Source organism: Sphaeramia orbicularis, chromosome 6 (genome assembly GCF_902148855.1).
Source record: "Sphaeramia orbicularis chromosome 6, fSphaOr1.1, whole genome shotgun sequence".
NCBI classification, from domain to species: Eukaryota; Metazoa; Chordata; class Actinopteri; order Kurtiformes; family Apogonidae; genus Sphaeramia; species Sphaeramia orbicularis.
Window position 1 is genome coordinate 55,504,190 of NC_043962.1, and position 17,037 is coordinate 55,521,226.

The following is a 17,037-nucleotide window of genomic DNA, read 5'->3' on the forward strand; positions in this document are numbered from 1 at the left end:
CAGCAGGGCACCACTGCATTCTGGGAAATTAGGAGATTTTTCCACCTGTTTTTAAATTACGACATTATTCTTGTAATAGCTTTATTGGCTTTATTGTCAGAATATGATGATTTTCTTCTCATAACATTGTGATTCTTTTTGTATTCGACTTTATTCTCATAAAATTACAGGTATTATATCAATATTTTATGACTTTATTCTCGTAGTGACCAGTGTTTTTCTTTTCTTCTGTGGTCCTAATACTCCGTCGTAGCTTTATTCTCCAGTTCCCCCGTATTTGTAAAACTAGGTTGGCCTCAGTTTCAGGTAGTTTACTAATCATGTCGGAGCACAAGGTTCAGAATCACAAAATGAAGACAAAAACCATGAAAGATCTGATCATGAAACCAAGAGCTGCACTAAGAAGGAACGTTAGCCAAAACAACAGGTCATTTCAGGTCTGATTGGACCCAAAAATACAGCATAGATGAATGTTAGCTGACACCAAACAGGATCCACAGATCTAGGTTTGGTTTCCTGGATTTGTGGATCCATCTCCTTCTCTTTTCTTTGTCTTTCGGTGTCTGTCAAACGACTGCTTTTCAAACCTGTTCATACAATCAATCTCACAATTGCTCTTCCTCATTTTTTATTAAATACTGTTCTTCAGTTTAGACAGTATTGAAGCCAACGCTGCCACTCATCTCCCTCTTTCTGCCACTCAGTGGGCGGAACCACCGTGACTTCCGCTAGCGGTGACATCATGTGCATACCCTCTATAGAAAGAGGAAAATATTTTAATCAATAGTGATAAATCAGTTAAGAAAAGTTAAATAGAGGAAAAGACTCCTTTGTGACCTACTGCAGAAGTAGAAGTGGGTCTTAATGGGTTAAAGTAAAGTAAAACTGTTCTTACTGGGAGACATTAGGGTAAGGCTTTTAGTGTGCTTTACATTTGGAGCCATAAGACCATCAACCATCTGGTCCAAGCCTTTACTGTCACTATACCACACTGTGTTTACATAAATATGATAATATAATATTATATAAAGATGTAAAACCATTTTTGCTTTCTGCCTTTGAGAAATGTCTCTAAATCACCCAAAGCCGCTGCTATCCTATTAGTCAAATCTGCTGCTCTGCTCTTCTCAGTCACTGATTTATGGCCACAAAAACCCTGAATCATGATAATGCACAATGCCACAAATCCACTGTACCCAGATGCCACAGCTGAACCCAGGACTGTGTGGTTTGGTGTTTGTGTTTGGTTTCTTGTATTTGCTTTTCCCGCTGTGGGTCTACACAGAGGACGGTCTTCAGCAGAGGTACTACTTAAACAGACCATCATCCTCTTTCATTTCCCCTTTTCATGACACCACAACAGTTCATTTCCTCTAGATTTCTTAGGTGTACAAAAGACTTATTTACAGAATGAAGCGCTCGTGTCCAAAACAGAATTTAAGAAATTTTGTAAATTTTCAGTGGGTACAACAACAGCTTGTCGAGTCATTCTAAGACACTGGAAAACATCAGAAACTCCACCGATGAAAGAATGGATCTGTGCACTGACTGAAGGTGCATCCTATGAATCTATGCTTAGTAGATGAAGTGATGACAGAGGGGAGGGGCTGACCCTCTGGGACACGTTTGGGGATTACATAAACATAGATAGGTCTGTATGCATGAATGTATGAGTGCACGTACAGGTGTGTGTGTGTGTGTGTGTGTGTGTGTGTGTGTGTGTGTGTGTGTAGGTGTGTGTGAGGGTGTGTGTGTGTGTGTGTGTGTATGTGTGTGTGTGTGTGTATGTGTGTGTGTGTGTGTGTATGTGTGTGTGTGTGTATGTGTGTGTGTGTGTATGTGTGCGTGTGTGTGTGTGTAGGTGTGTGTGTGTGTGTGTGTGTGTGTGTAGGTGTGTGTGTGTGTGTGTGTGTGTGTATACAGATATTTATTAGTTGATATTACTATGTAGCCACCTTCTTTTTCATCTGCTGCCTGTTTTTTATTTATTTATTTTATTTTTGATCTTTTACGTTTATGAGATAACGAGTATGTCGAGTCCGTCACCAGAGTTAATTGTTCATTATATACTACCTGTTCTTGTATGGAGAAACATATTAAGTTTGCAATGTACCAAGCCTTTGAAAAGTTCAATAAAAACTTGAATTAAAAAAAAAAAAAGAAATTTTGTAAATGTTTGGATTAATAGGAAAAATATGAGCATTGGGAGTTTTTTGTTTTGTTTTCTTAACATTTTTAACCTCCTGACACCCAGGAAATGTCAGCGAAGTACAAGCTTTATTTATTTATTTTTTTTTTTTTTTATGAAATAAGTGTCTATATTGGAAACATGATGATGCAACAGTTTTTTCAGATGCAGTTTTTAAAATCTTTATGGAATGTCCTTTATGGTGGACACTTTTCTATCTTTTTTTTTTTTGTATAAAGTTGTGAAACTCTTGTCCACAAATGTGGACAGAAAACCCATAGCAGGGTCTGAGGAGGTTAAAGAATCTAATACTGGTGTCCTGATCATATTGTGTACATCACAAAGACCTGAAATTAAATATATAAGCCACATTTGATAGCCTTGTATGAATGATTACAACACAAGGCTGAGCTGAGCTTCATGACAGCAAAGATAGATTATCACCCCCATCCAATACACATACATAGTACAAAAAATGAACTACTGCTGATAGTTCTTGAAAAAACAGATAGTTCACTACATAACTGTTGCATTTAGATTGTGAAAATTCCATGATTAAAGATTTAATCAGAATAAAAACAATATGGTTAGGTTTAGGGAAAGGGATCAGGTAGAGGGTTAAAATGAGGAGTGGCCGTACACTGTAAGCCTGGACTTTGTATTTACTAAAGTGCTTTAATTACAATGTACTTAAATGATTTAAGTTTTATGACATTACTATAAAACGTTCAGTATATTCTACTCATTTGTTGATTTTGACTTAAAGTGTCTATGGCAGTGTTTATTGTCCTTTTTGTGTTTGTTTTTGTATTTTTATAGAGCTGCACCATGAGTCAGAGCCAAAGGAAGAACAATGGATTTACTGTTCATCTCAGATTGTTTTTTTTAAATGTATATATCCATGCTTTGTGAAATTTAAAGCACTGGCAAATCACACTGAGCTAATGTCCTGCCTAATTTCCATCAATGCTACAATATATTACGCGAAATAATTATACAAAGCAAGTTATATTACAAAAGATATTAATTTAAATCAACTTGGAATTGAGTCCAATGAACTGATGATATTAAGTTAATGATTATACAAAGCAATTGGCATTGCAACAAATTTTAAGTTTAATTTAAAGTTGGCATTTAGTGTGTTGTACTTAAAATCGCCATTCCATTCAAATCAAGCATTTAAGTTTAATACACTCACGTTTTCATTACTCATTACTTATATTTTTTAAGGCAACCAGTTTCCTCAAATTTGTTAAATAAACTCAACTTATCCGGTCTTACAGTGTACTTTACAACATCAGCTGGTCTACGACACTTTTTCTTCCTGGACTTATTCAGACAAATTCATCGGCTGTTATGAGGCTTTTCGCAGATGAATCTGTATTATTATTATAACATAGTGTCTCTGTCCTCCGTCCTGTGGGACTACCTTTGTCATGTGTCTATTACCTCAGATCCAGTCAGTGTCCTGGTTCTGTCCTGTGTAGACTGGTACCCTGTCCCCCTGCTGACACAGTACTGTGGGCAGAACCATCACACATGCCATGGGCCTATCCGGGTCCAGGACAAGGACAGGGGACCAGGTACCCAGGCTACGTCCAGACCAAGGTTATTATCGTTAACGAAAACAAACGAAATGACGAAAACTAAAATTGAAAAAAACATTTTTGTTAACTAAAATAAATAAAAACTATAATTAAAAGAAAAAAAAAAACACAACTAACTGAAACTGTATTGCGTGCTTACAAAACTAACTAAAATGTATAAAAATCATGGATAAAATTTCCTTAGTTTTCATCTTTGTCAGAGCTGATATAGGATAGAACGTGAAAATTTTGTCTAAGATCAGCGGTATAAGAGGTATAGAAGGTGAGAGGCCATCGGTGAAAGTATGGAAAGTTTCAGTTTCATTTTCATGGAAGTGACGGTGTGTATGGATCACACCCCCACCTACATTACCCCCCCCCCCCCCCGCCAACCTGCTATAGGTAATTTATACATGGTATTGTACATATGTTTGTGTCTGTGCTCAGTTGATGAGGTGCCGTAACTCCACCCCCAAATAAAGTGTCCTGGAACTAAACTAAACTGAACTGAACTGAACTGAACTGAACTGAACTGAACTAAACTAAACTAAACTAAACTAAACTAAACTAAACTGAACTAAACTGAACTGAACTGAACTGAACGGAACGGAACGGAACGGAACGGAACGGAACGGAACGGAACGGAACGGAACTGAACTGAACTGAACTGAACTGAACTGAACTGAACTAAACTGAACTGAACTGAACTGAACTGAACTGAACTGAACTGAACTAAACTAAACTAAACTAAACTAAACGGAACTAAACTAAACTGAACTAAACTAAACTAAACTGAACTGAACTGAACTGAACTAAACTAAACTAAACTAAACTAAACTAAACTAAACGGAACTAAACTAAACTAAACTAAACGGAACTAAACTAAACTAAACTAAACTAAACGGAACTAAACTAAACTAAACTGAACTGAACTGAACTGAACTAAACTAAACTAAACTAAACTAAACGGAACTAAACTAAACTAAACGGAACTAAACTAAACTAAACTAAACTAAACGGAACTAAACTAAACTGAACTGAACTAAACTAAACTAAACTAAACTAAACTAAACTGAACTGAACTGAACTGAACTGAACTGAACTGAACTGAACTAAACTAAACTAAACTAAACTAAACTAAACTAAACTAAACTAAACTGAACTGAACTGAACTGAACTGAACTGAACTGAACTAAACTAAACTAAACTAAACTAAACTGAACTGAACTAAACTAAAACTAAGCATTCAGAAAAAATTAAAACTAATAAAAACTAGCAAACCTGCTCTAAAAACTAATTAAAACTAACTGAATTAGAGAAAAAAAAGTCAAAAATAATAAAACTAAACTATAACAAAAAATCCAAAACTATTATAACCTTGGTCCACACCACTATGTTTCAAAAAATATCTACGTCCAGGTGGAAACGGGAAAACTGGGTTTAAACACTATAAAACGTAGTCCACACCTATAGGTGGCGCTGTACACAAACACAGACAGAGCCTATGGCAGGATCCACTCAAACCACAGAAGAATGCACTGAGCATGTGCAGGAGGTTACATCTGGGGTTTTCTTCTTCTGGTCACATGGAACCAATGTTTAACAGCTGAGAAATTAAGGAAATGAAGTTTCCACTCAGGAAAACTGTAATCTAATCATTATTTTGATCAATTTGAGTTGATTAATCAATTAATCATTTCAGCGCTACGTTTGAGGTTTCAACATGTCAGTCCAAACAAGTCGACCTATTATGCACAGACTATGATCACATATGTATTATTGAAACAAATAAGGTGTGTAATACAGTCCTATTTGCTCACTGCTGACAATCTTAAACCATCTGTTGTGGGTGTACTGATTAGTGGAGGAGGATTGTTTCATCACTATTTCAACAGTGTTTCCTCCGTCAGGACATCCTTTCAGTCCTGTGGTCCCTCCCATCTTTAATCAGGTATCAGTCCACCAAATACCTCCAACAGCTCTCCAGCCCTGATTCCACTGATTCGACTTTAAATCTAGGAGGTCTGTTCTTCAAATAAAGCCCTTGTTTGGTGAGTTAATGAAGGTGGTGAAAGCCCCTGGGTCCAAATCAATTAATTCCTGTTAATTTTTTATTTATTTTTTTAGCTTGTCTTGTCCAGCCTCCTAACAGCAGAATGGTAGTCTGGCTCCTTTTGGTGCTGAACAGATTTGCTTTGCCAAGGGAAACTTCATACAGAATATGAAGCTCCCCTTGATATTCTACTGACTTTATTATGAGTTTTGTTGAACCACATTTGGATAGTAGTGGAAAAATTAACATTCACATTCTTCTTATATTTCCATGACATTTCTTTTAAACGTAGTTTTAAACATACATAACGTTGTACAATCTTTGAACTTAGGATTTTAGTTGCTCCAAACATTTACTCCAACAACAGAACAACAAAATTGCTGGGAAAAAAAAAAAAAATTAAGGTCTAATATATAACATAATATAATATAATATAATATAATATAATATAATATAATATAATATAATATAATATTATTATTCTGAGAAAAAACTCCGAGATTAAAGTCAGAATTCTGTGATTAAAGCCAGAATTTGCAGAAAAAAGTCAGAATTTGCAGAAAAAAGTCAGAATTTGCAGAAAAAAGTCAGAATTTGGAGAAAAAACTCAGAATTTTGAGACTAAAGTCAGAATTCTAAAATTAAAGCCAGAATTTGGAGAAAAAAGTCTGAATTTTGAGATTAAAGTCAGAATTTAGACTTTTTTTTCCTCAGAATTCTGACTTAAATCTCAGAATAATAAAACCGAAAAAAAAAAAAAAAAAAAAAAAATTAAAACAGTCAGAATTCTGAGAAAAAAGTCAGAATTCCGAGATTAATGTCAGAATTCTGACTTTTTTCTCAGAATAATAATTTGAAAAACATATTGGACCTTAATTTTTTAAAAATTAATTAATTATTTTTTTCCAGTGGTCCTAATCCTCTTCTGTATAACACAGGGTTTTTTGAACACATGACTTCCTCTGAAATTATAAACACTTTCCCGCATTTTAAAGAAGCTCTGAATATGAACTGATGTTTTTTGTTTGTTTTTGTTTTTTTAATACAAATTGTACTGTTTTAAGGTGGACTAAGTCCCTAAACTTTAAAACTTTTAACTTGATAAAAAACTGATTTGTGTGTTCCCTAAAGGACACTTTTTTGATCAGTGATATTGGCCTTTTCTGAATAACAGTGATTGGATTTGTACTTGTTTTGTAAATATGTTCAACTGAAAAAAAAAAAAAAAAGAACAAATGATAATGATGATAAGAGTAGGAGCAGGTGTTTTCTAGAGCCTTTGACAGAAGGTAAATTTGTCATGTTTAGGTTAAAGAATGAACGCTGTAAATAAAAGATGAGCTCCAGCGTCATCATCGGTTGAATTTGCACTAGCGCTGGTTTTCTTTCACTGCTCTCAGGGTTTCTGTGCTAATGAGATGGAGGCCGTTAGCAGCGATCAATAGACGAGTCTGCTGCTTAGGCAGGGAAACTGCAGCGAGACGGCAAAATCCTGGACGTTCTGTACGACGAGGATGACGAGCCGTGTTCATGTGTGAGTGGTGGTGGTGGGGGGGGGTGAACAGAGTAGAAACAAGAGCTATGAAGTGGAAGTAAAGGGATCTGTGTGAACACCAAGTACATTCCCACTCACACACTTTTGTGATGTCCTTGATGCACCTGAACCGTTGTGGGTGGTTGGTGTTCAAAGCATCTCGGATGGAGATGTGGGTGAGTGGGTGGGTGGGTGGTGTTTTCTCTCCTTTCCAACATGTACTTTCATGAAGTTCCTCTGTGTGAAACAGCCGGGGTGGGGGTGGGGGGGGGGGGCATTCCTAAGAAGAGGGAAGACAGTTACTTATCAAAATAAGACAGTAGCCAGCATTTCCTCACAAATGAATGATGCAATTCACATTACACAACCTTCTACTGAGTCATCTGAATGGTACCTCCTCCTCCTGGATCAATGTGTCAGTTCAATGGAATCCTCTGAGAGGCGTCTAATTTACCTTTTGTCATGTACAGGGATGTTAGAAAGTACTGGCTCTGCAATATTTAATTTCACAATATCAAGTTTATAATAGTTTTGGATTTTTCATTATAGTTTCGTTTTTATTTAGTTTTGACTTTTTTTTCTCTAATTCAGTTAGTTTTAGTTAGTTTTTCGAGCAGGTTTGCTACTTTTTATAAGTTTTGGTTTTGGTCTAAATGCTTAGTTTTAGTATTAATTTTAGTTTTGTCGTCTCTTTTCTCTTCTTCTTTGTCGTCATATTCAAATAAATCCCAGACAGGACTCTGCTGCTTTCTCCCAACTCTAGTCTCCATGTTTCCAGGTAGAGTGGGGACCAGAAGACGACTGGAAACCACAAGTGAACACAAGACGGACCGTTAAATGCCATATGGTGCCGCTAGCTAAAATTGCTCAAGGGAAATAAATCGATTTTGCATCGATCCGACATCGACAAAGACAAAAACAAAGGGAATTTTATCCATAATTTTTATACTTTTTAGTTAGTTTTATAAGCACACAATACAGTTTCAGTTAGTTATCATTTTTTCTTTTAATTATAGTTTTTATTTATTTCAGTTAACAAAAAGGTTTTTACAATTCTAGCTTTCGTCATTTTGTTAGTTTTCATTAACGATAATAACCTTGCACAATACTATATCGATATTAAAAAGTACTGTATTGATATTTTCATTTATTTATTCAAATGCAGATATGGCAGAGGTTCATTTTCATTTTTCATTTTTCTTTATTATTTATATTTTATTTATTATTTATTATTATTTAACACTGTTTTATTAGATAATAGTTATTTGAAGCATCTTAAAAGCACTTTTTACTGTCTGAGAGGCAGATGTTAGTTCCTTTGTTGGGATCGCACAAAAATCCTGTTCTGATGTTGGTTCTGAACTAATAGAATATGAACATTTGAACAGGATCTGAAACTGTAATGTCTGTAAAACACAATTTCAGTTTGAACACAGGAACATTTTGTGATATAGCATTAGATCCTGTTGTGATCAAATAAAAAAAAAAATGTGTTCAGTATTTGTGCAGATTTCTGGTGTAATTCAATTCTTTCAGGAAATAATCATTTAAAAAAACAAACAAAAAATCACCTTTTAACAGTATCATGATTTATCGTGATATATTGCATCGTGATCCTAGTATTGTGATTTGTATCGCATTGCCAGATTCTTGCCAATATACAGCCCTAGTCCTGTATAAGATGTAAGTCAGAATAAAATGGTGGCCTTATGAAACGAACCCTTAATAGCAGGGCCGTCTTAACAGTATTGTGGGCAAAGCAGTGTACTGGGGCCCCTCCCACAAATACACACAGGAATTATTATTGGTTTGAAGTCAGTGGTCTTCAGGATGTCATTTACCATGCATGTAATGTACCAAGTCTATTACTGAACCAAGTAGACAAGGACACATGCACATTATATGTATTTTCAAAATGTTTATTTGTTGTTTTTGTGTCTTTCTCTTGGTTGTGATGTAGACCGGAAAAAGGAAGGAAAGTATAATTAAAACTAAAAGTAGATGGTGTAATTGTGTGGAAATTGAACTTACCTTTGTCTCTCTTGTTTGGTTCCAGGTGTTTCGGCTAAAGGCGTCCATACACTGTGCGATTTTAGAGACGATTTCTCTCTCATATGACTCTTTCTGGGATGGGTCCAGATGTGCCTCTAATCGTGTGTGCTGCTTGATGCAGTGGACATGGGCTAAAGAGAAGACATGAACACCTCACCACCACCTCACGACCAGCAATCATGTGTTTGCAAGTAAAACGGAGTTGTTTGAAATCCTGCTCGCTCCTCGTGAGGGTATCACACTGTCAAAGCAGTGCCACGAGCCCATGGGCCTCAAATTCTCACACTGTGCATGCATGAACACAGAAGCGTACAGTAGCATACAAGCTAACAGTAGCTGGCTATTGTCCTAGTGCAGTTTAGCTTTTGCAGCTTCCCTCTAGTTCCCTTTGCTGTAGGACTGACAGCTCATACTGTCCACGTCTGGACAACCAATTCCAATTCCTGTACCAAACACATGGTCGTCTTTTCTTCTTTTTTGATTCCCCACAGATAATGGCACATATTACCAAAGCGGCTCGTTGGTTTTTGTTTAGCACTACCATTTCGTGACTCATGCCAATACACAATCGTCTATGCACTTTCGGATTCCTTGGTATTTTAACGTTGTCTTTCTGGATACAACACTTGAACGTGTGGTGCGTCCTCTGGTGTATGGTCCTACAGTGTGGTGCATCCTCTGGTGTATGGTCCTACAGTGTGGTGCGTCCTCTAGTGCATGGTCCTACAGTGTGGTGCGTCCTCTGGTGTATGGTCCTACAGTGTGGTGCATTCTCTGGTGCATGGTCCTACAGTGTGGTGCATCCTCTGGTGTATGGTCCTACAGTGTGGTGCATTCTCTGGTGTATGGTCCTACAGTGTGGTGCATCCTCTGGTGTATGGTACTACAGTGTGGTGCATCCTCTGGTGTATGGTCCTACAGTGTGGTGCGTCCTCTGGTGTATGGTCCTACAGTGTGGTGCATCCTCTGGTGTATGGTCCTACAGTGTGGTGCATTCTCTGGTGCATGGTCCTACAGTGTGGTGCATCCTTGGTGTATGGTCCTACAGTGTGGTGCGTCCTCTGGTGTATGGTCCTACAGTGTGGTGCGTCCTCTAGTATATGGTCCTACAGTGTGGTGCATTCTCTGGTGTATGGTCCTACAGTGTGGTGCATCCTTGGTGTATGGTCCTACAGTGTGGTGCATCCTTGGTGTATGGTCCTACAGTGTGGTGCATCCTCTGGTGTATGGTCCTACAGTGTGGTGCATTCTCTGGTGTATGGTCCTACAGTGTGGCACCTTCTCTGGTGCATGGTCCTACAGTGTGGTGCGTCCTCTGGTGTATGGTCCTACAGTGTGGTGCGTCCTCTGGTGTATGGTCCTACAGTGTGGTGCGTCCTCTGGTGTATGGTCCTACAGTGTGGTGTCTTCTCTGGTGCATGGTCCTACAGTGTGGTGCATTCTCTGGTGCATGGTCCTACAGTGTGGTGCGTCCTCTGGTGTATGGTCCTACAGTGTGGTGCGTCCTCTGGTGTATGGTCCTACAGTGTGGTGCGTCCTCTGGTGTATGGTCCTACAGTGTGGTGCGTCCTCTGGTGCATGGTCCTACAGTGTGGTGCATCCTCTGGTGTATGGTCCTACAGTGTGGTGCATTCTCTGGTGCATGGTCCTACAGTGTGGTGCATCCTCTGGTGTATGGTACTACAGTGTGGTGCATCCTCTGGTGTATGGTCCTACAGTGTGGTGCGTCCTCTGGTGTATGGTCCTACAGTGTGGTGCGTCCTCTGGTGTATGGTCCTACAGTGTGGTGCGTTCTCTGGTGCATGGTCCTACAGTGTGGTGCGTCCTCTGGTGTATGGTCCTACAGTGTGGTGCGTCCTCTGGTGTATGGTCCTACAGTGTGGTGCGTCCTCTGGTGTATGGTCCTACAGTGTGGTGCGACCTCTGGTGTATGGTCCTACAGTGTGGTGCATTCTCTGGTATATGGTCCTACAGTGTGGTGCATCCTCTGGTGTATGGTCCTACAGTGTGGTGCATTCTCTGGTGCATGGTCCTACAGTGTGGTGCATCCTCTGGTTTATGGTCCTACAGTGTGGTGCATCCTCTGGTGTATGGTCCTACAGTGTGGTGCATCCTCTGGTGTATGGTCCTACAGTGTGGTGCATCCTCTGGTGTATGGTCCTACAGTGTGGTGCATTCTCTGGTGCATGGTCCTACAGTGTGGTGCGTCCTCTGGTGTATGGTCCTACAGTATGGTGCGTCCTCTGGTGTATGGTCCTACAGTGTGGTGCGTCCTCTGGTGTATGGTCCTACAGTGTGGTGCATTCTCTGGTGTATGGTCCTACAGTGTGGTGCATCCTCTGGTGTATGGTCCTACAGTGTGGTGCATCCTCTGGTGTATGGTCCTACAGTGTGGTGCATCCTCTGGTGTATGGTCCTACAGTGTGAGAACATGAAAAGTGAGCCTGACTTCACAATTGATTCGCACAGTTTGAGATGGAGCTGCATGCAACGGATTGAAATAATCGTACAGTGTATGGACGCCTTAAAAGAGTCCCTGGAGAGCCGGAGCACCTTAAGAAGGTTCTGGAAGGGACCATTGTGGGAGGAGTAGCAGGGGTGTTTTCTTAAGTTAACAGTGTGAAACTCACAATATCAGTTACATTTGGTGGCACTTAAATTAGAATATATATTTTTGTACAATTTTGTGAGATGTAGTTAATCCCGATACTTTGTGGAAATTTGTAATTTAAAATAATTCCTAGCAGTGGAAGACCACTCACCTGTGCTCCAGCAGAGTAAAGGCTAGTGGCCAGGCCAGCCTATAAAAGGCTGCTTTTCACCATGGTTCAAGAGGAGAGCTGCCTGAACTGAACAGGGAACTGAGACGCCTTTTTGCACACTTTAAACCTTTTATCATGTCTCTTTTTGTGAGTATTTTTCTGTCTTGTTAACATGTTCTTTTGTTGGACGCTCCAAGAATAAGTCCGGATTCTTTTAGGTCTCATTTTTATAAATTTGTTATTGACTTGATCTGTTTTAGATCAGTCCATTTGCTTCATCGACTGTTTTCCTAACTAATATTGTGACTGTCACTTATTTTCATATTCAACAAATTCTGTAAAGCAAATTTGTTGTGATGTTGTGCTGTACAAATAATATTGAATTGAATTGAATCAGTTTCTAAACCTTCTGGGTAAAGGTTCCCCATTAGTTTGTCCATTGTTTATTGTTATCGTGTATCAGATTTCACAAAAGTCTTTTGTTGTTGGCTTTCTGCAGGACATCATTTCTTAAAAGTGCATCCTCTGTGCAATGTTCTTGTCCTCATCATGATGCATCAGGATATTTCTGCTTTTAAACTGACCCTTCATGACCTCTTCAAGATGATATGAAATACAGAGAAAAGAGGAAACTGAACCACAAGGGTTACAAAACCTACCAATATCAGCCTTCCAGAGGAAATGCCCACATCCTTAAAACAGGACAACAGGGCGGTAAACATAATTCATAAATTAAGTTTTAAAGAACGTACCACTTCAAATTTTAACTTCAACTCAACTCACCCTGGAGTCAGAAGAACCCTGAAGGAGCTACGATGTGGAAGTTACATTAGACTGAGTTTATCTGGTTGGAGTCGAATACATGTGATCGATCTGAGCCAACACTGTAAGCCCGGACTGTGTATTTACTAAAATGCTTTAATTACAATGTACTTAAATGATTTCAGTTTTCTTCCATTACTATAAAATGTTAAGGATATTCTACTAATTTATAGACATAGTCGAAATTATGAAAAAGTTTCAGATGAATGGATTTAAATCACTCAGTTTTAGTCATGACCACACCTTTTTATCTGTGCATTGCATTGTGGGTATTGTTCATGTTATTGTTGTTCTTTTTCTGTGCAGGGGTTCAGCGGGGTTGTGCTGTTAGTGTTAATTTGGACTGAATGTGTGTATGTCAGTGTTTATTGTCCTTTTTGTGTTTGTTTTTGTATTTTTATAGAGCTGCACCATGGGTCAGAGCCATAGGAAGAACAATGGCTTTACTGTTCATCTAAGAATATTTTAGTACACTATGAAACTATATGCTTTTCCAAATAAAAACACTGTCTGTGCTGATTGATGTCATTGGGCTGACTGTATTTTCACTTCCAACAGTGCTACAATATATAAAGTTGGATGATTTTACAAAGCAATTCCTGTTGCAATATGTTTGATTTAAATCAATTTGGAATTGAGTAAAATGAACTGATGATATTCAGTCTAATGATTATACAAACCAATTGACATTACAACAAATTTTAAGTTAAATTAACTTGGCATTCAGTGTGTTGTACTTAAAATAGCAATTCCATTCAAATCAAGCATTTAAGTTTAATACATTCAAGTTTTCAGTACTCATTACTTACATTTTTTAAGGCAACAAGTTACCTCAGATTTTTTAAGTAAACTCAACTATCCGATCTTACAGTGAATGATGGAACTCAGCTAAATGTGATTTTGATGAATCGTACTCTATTCTCTCATGTGATGTTATGATGATACCACTGGTCAGTACAAAAGTGTGCATTTGGGTTGAGAGGTGGAGGCTGCAGCATATCAGACATCTGTCCTTATGTCCTACAGATAGGGATATTGTCTCCCAGTGGCGGCACCAAGGGGGTGCACGGGGGGGCAAACCCCCCCCCCCCCAGTCACAACCTTTGCCCCCCCCTCTTGCCCCCCACCCAGATATTGGCAAATCTTTGGGAAAATTCGGGCAATGAAGAAATATGAAAAATCCGTCAATGAAAGTGTATGTAACACATTTTGATCCACTTATAATACAACCAGGCAGACAGTCCCCCCCCCCCCATGCACGCATCTATAGAGGGTACTCTCAAAGGCCAGCTGGTCACTGTCCAAAGCCCCACTGCATGTAGTAGAAGCCATTGTATACACACGTTTGGTTTGATTAGTTGGGTAGGCTATTAGTTTTATTTTGTTTTCAACAAATTTTATTTTATTCACTTGCATACATTGGCATTGCTGTTTGTTTGCTGCATGTTTTTCTGATGTGTTTAGAGAAATATGTGAAAGTAGATTGTACCTATTAAATAATCAGAACACAAAGTCTGAGTTGTTCATGCTGTAGTTTTTCACAAATACCTTGAATACATTAAGTATGACCTGATTTTACCTAAAATTGCCCTCTATATAAAGTATAACAGATAGACTATATATATATATATATATATATAGTCTATCTGTTATATATATATATATATATATGTATATATATATATATATGTATATATGTACACACACACACATAGCGTGAAATTAACGCTTTATATATACACACACACACACACACACACACACACATATATATATATATATATATATATATATATATATGTATGTATATATGTATATATATATACACACAGTCTACTCTCGTTAAACCGCCCGCCGTTATACCGCCATTTTCGCTCACCGCCGACCAAAACCGTTGCACAAAAATCCCCAATGCATTATTCCATTAGCTACCGCCATTTCCGCCTATCGCCATCCGCCAGCCCAGTTCCATGCACAAACAACACTTATACCATTGATTTCCCGACCGTTATACCGCACAACAATGCACTGAAACAAACGCGCCAGACGCTGATCGCGACAAGCTACGAGTAGGTCTACGGAACGGCCACCGTTCATTTATCGCAGAACACTCAGTAGGTCAGGATGTCGGGAAGAGGACGTGGGATTAAGCCAAAGCCTCAAGATGATGGGGTGTCATTTCCCGACACGGTATAATAATGCTTAAAATGTTTCCCCACTTTAAATGACCCCTTACAACATAACAGAATCAAGATTTATTTAGAAACGCAATTAGAACGGGTTAACGGAGGCAGCATAGACATCATATAGTAAAGACATGCACATTATGGACGCAACCCGTTGTAACGCCATTTTCGCTATACCGCCAATTTGGCCGTGAACGGAAGTTGGCGGTATAACAAGAGTAGACTGTGTATAAATATATATATATATATATATATATATATATATATATATATATATATATGTGTGTGTGTGTGTGTATATATACACACACACACACATGCACACACACACATATATATATATATGTATATATATATATATATATATATATATATATATATATATATATATATTGCAGCCACTAAAGCGCAAAGCGTTGCTATGTGCGAAATTTTTTTGCCCCCCCACAAACATTTTCTTTGCCCCCCCACACACACACACACTTTTAAAATCCTGGTGCCAGCCACTGTTGTCTCCACATTCTGCACTCCGTGGTAAATATGTATAGAATACGTACAGTTTTGATTACTTTTACTGTTATTATTTTATGTAGGAGTGACACGGTGGTGCAGTGAGTAGCACTTGTGCCTCATGGTAAGAAGGTCCTGGGTTTGATTCCAACATCAGTCTGAGGGGGGTGGGACCTTTCTGTGTGGACTTTGCATGTTCTCTGCATAGATTCTTTCCAGGTACTCTGGCTCCTCCCACCATCTAAAGACATGCGCTGATTAGGGGTGTATTGATATGAAAATTTCATATCACGGTTATTGTGACCAAAATTATCCCGGTTATCATTATTATTGCGGTATTGTTGAAATTGTGCTCAAAATGTTCAAAAAGTACTAATGCACACACCGAAATAATTTAACCAAGTTGTATTTTGAAAGAAAAAAGCAACAGCAACAAAAAGCAAATAAAATAATTAGCACAATGTCCCTTCTGTTGCAGAAACGTTCAAATATTAACCCTTAGTGGTCTGAGCCTTTTTTGTCTCTTTTTCAGTCCTTTTGATTTTGCCTTTATATACTATATAAACAAATGTTTACTATACCAATGTTTGGATCTGTTTTTTCAGCACAGCTTCATTTATATCATCTGCCTATTATTCTTTCACTTTAACCTACTATATCAACATAAAAATTTATAAAATCCGATTTGAAAAATGTATATAATTTATTATATAAACTTTGGAGTCAAATATTGAAAAGTCTCTGTTTTATTGACATGAGAATCCTGTCAGATGTACACAGGTTGCCATAGTAACACGTGGACGACTCTTTACCATCGTATGCATCACCCAAAACGTTGACTTATTTTTTAAAACAAGTCAGATATAATCCCAATGCTTTATTTTAATATATTCAATACTAACAGTGTTATTTACAACTTGTGGTGGTCCATACTGATGTAGGTAAATTACAAATACAGTCATTTCTCGGTAACAGTTCACAGATAGTCTTTTAAATGTGACCAGTGGATGAATTCACAAACGTCATCATTCAGAATTTTAATATCTCAAAGTAATATACAGTCTTTTCAGTTCGTTTTGTTAATTTAATGCAGCCGAGCAGAAGGTTCAGAACTTCTCCTGTAATGTGTAAGTGGTATTTTAAAAAGGATAACAGCTCCATAAAATAGCAATCGTTAACTAAAAAATGAGTTGGCTGTTCACTAAACGACCCAAAACCTTTTTAAACTCCACTTGAATGCAGACTACAGCAACATATGAAGGCAGGGTTCACCTGGACGAGTCTCCAGTTCATCACAGGGCTGAACGTATGGAGACAAACTATCACTCTCACATTCACACCTCT